The sequence below is a fragment of the Hydra vulgaris genome, chromosome 14 (assembly GCF_038396675.1).
Source record: "Hydra vulgaris chromosome 14, alternate assembly HydraT2T_AEP".
NCBI lineage: Eukaryota > Metazoa > Cnidaria > Hydrozoa > Anthoathecata > Hydridae > Hydra > Hydra vulgaris.
Genome location: NC_088933.1, coordinates 41,782,501 through 41,785,000, shown reverse-complemented (window position 1 = coordinate 41,785,000; position 2,500 = coordinate 41,782,501). Strand labels below are relative to the sequence as shown.

At 30.5% G+C, this 2,500-nt stretch overlaps 1 protein-coding gene across 1 annotated transcript in view; it reads right to left on the bottom strand.

Moving 5' to 3' along the window:
* LOC100199926 (alpha-aminoadipic semialdehyde synthase, mitochondrial) overlaps positions 1 to 2,500 on the bottom strand; it is a 68,823-nt gene that overhangs the window by 57,775 nt on the left and 8,548 nt on the right. The window lies entirely within an intron of this gene.

Here is a 2,500-nt window from a genome sequence, read left to right as displayed (position 1 = left end):
ATTTGTTTGCATTTTCTTAAAGAATGCGAATTTTATTGTTTTTATATTTTTTTGACAGGTAATTGTATAAATAATAAACATATTCAATATGGAGAAATGTGACATTGGAAAAAGTTTTAACATTGGTTGCCACAAAACTGGATTTGCAAGAAAAAAAGGTTTTGTTCAATTCAAAGATCTTCCTTGTGAAAAACAAGAAGAAATAATATGGCGAGCTAACTTAAGGGAAAAATATTGTTCAATAAGAATTATATGTTGTTATCATGAGCAGTTCTATGGGAAATATTTTGAGCAGGGATGCAGAGTCCCAAAAGGACTCAGGCTTTATATCTCTACTTTTTCCAAGTCTGTTTGACTTATTATCTGCTATAATAAAAAAATTCATGAGATTTAATGACTTGAAACTTATTGTTTTTAAGCCCGGAGTCCTGGAGTCCAGGAGTCCTTGCCGCCATTATACCTAAGGACTCCGGGCTCAAAAAACAAATGTTCCTCTAACCTAAAAGTCTAAATTTTTTTCCTATTAGTAGTCCATAAACTTATTTATATTTTTAGAGCTCCTGGATGCTAAAAACTAGGATAAAGTAATCTTTTTGTGACTTTCAAATCCGAAGTCCTTTTTGGGACTCTGCATCCCTGATTTTGAGAGAAAAATTACAAAGTGTTGCAATCCTTTAAAAACACACAAGGAAAGTAAAAAAATTGTTTTAAAAGGTAATCTAACATTAATTACAACAGAATTGATATGAAAATTAAAAGAAATAGAATTTATTATTTATAACAACTTTTTTATTTTTAGTTATTTAAAAAACTTAAAACAAAATTTGTTTCTTAGGTAATATAAAGATTTCCCCAGACTTGGCAAAATTTTTGCAAGAAAATAATGTTAATGTAACCCCAGGTTGGAAATTCTGCAGTAAATGTTACAAAAAAGCAGTAGAAACTGATGAAGATTTAAATTCACAAGAAGAATGGGAATCAAAAAGTGAGAAAAAAATTAAGTAGATGCTACTATAGAATTGCTCGGAATTTCACCAGTCAAACTAAAAAGTCTTTCAAAACACAGCAAATTGCCTGCAGTAAAACAAAAGTTTGAGAACACTATTGACAGAGTTGCAAAATGGTCTCATTAGCATATAATATTAAAGAAACTTCTTTACCAACAGAAATAAAAAGCCCAATTTCAAATAACAACATTAATAATGACCATGATCTAGACATTTTCATGTATGAAATAAAAAAAAAATTTTCAGAGACTGACTCTTATCGCCATAAAGTGCAAATGTTAACACTTGCACTAAAATCATGGACACGTACAAAGATATCAAGCTACTTTGAAGTGTCTGAGTATCGAAGTTAAAAATGAGCATAGAACTCCATCATTGCCCGAAAAAAAAACTGGAAACCCACTTTTACCAGAAACAGCTAATTTAGTGATTAACTTTTATCAAAGCGATAAATTTTCAAGAATGATGCCAGGAAAAAAAGATTTCATAAGTGTTAAGAAAAACCAACATGTTCAAAAAAGATTATTGGTACTCAATCTTAATGAATTACATGTTTAAGACTACCCTAACATCAAAGTCAGTTTGTCAAAGTTTTGTACGCTTCAACCTAAATGGTGCATTACAACTAATGTATCAGGTACTCACAATGTATGTGTATGTATACATCACCAAAATACAAAATTTCTCATTGATGCAATTAGGTGGAATAAAAGTAACAAAGATTTCGTGGCATTGATTGTTTGTTCTCTTGAAAATGCAAAATGTATGTTGCATCAATGTAACCAATGCCCTGGTAGTAAAGTATTAAAAACTTTTTTAGTGCAAGAGTTTATGGACCATGAGCTCGAAAAAGATATAGGATTCAAGCAATGGCAGAGTACCGATTGTACAACACTATTATTACAGTCCTTGCCACTAAATGAAATTAATGATTCAATATGTGACAGCATTGACAACCTTACCACTTATTCATATATAGCAAAAACACAAAGTAGATACTTGAAAAACTGTAAAGAAAATCTTAACCAAAACAAATGCTTAATTTTAGGAGATTTTGCTGAAAATTATCAATATGTTGTTCAGGATGAGGTTCAAAGTTATCACTAGAGCAAAAGCCAATATTCACTCTTTACAATTGTACTTTATTTTACAGAGGAAAAACTTCTCATACAGAGGAAAAACATAAATCTTTTTGTTACCTTTCAGAAGGTTTTGATCATGACACAGGACTTATTTACAAGACTTAGGAAGATGCAACTAGACATCAAAGAAAATTTACCTGATGTACCAAGTGTGAAATACTTTTCCAATGGTTGTGCAGCACAATTTAAAAATTTTAAAAATTTTATCAATCTTTGTCATCACAGTAAAGACTTTGATTTAAGTGCTGAATGGGTATTTTTTGTGACCAGTCATGGAAAATTCCCCTGTGATAGTATTGGTGGGACTGTTAAAAGAGTAGTATGTCAAGAAAGTCTAAAACAAATAACTAC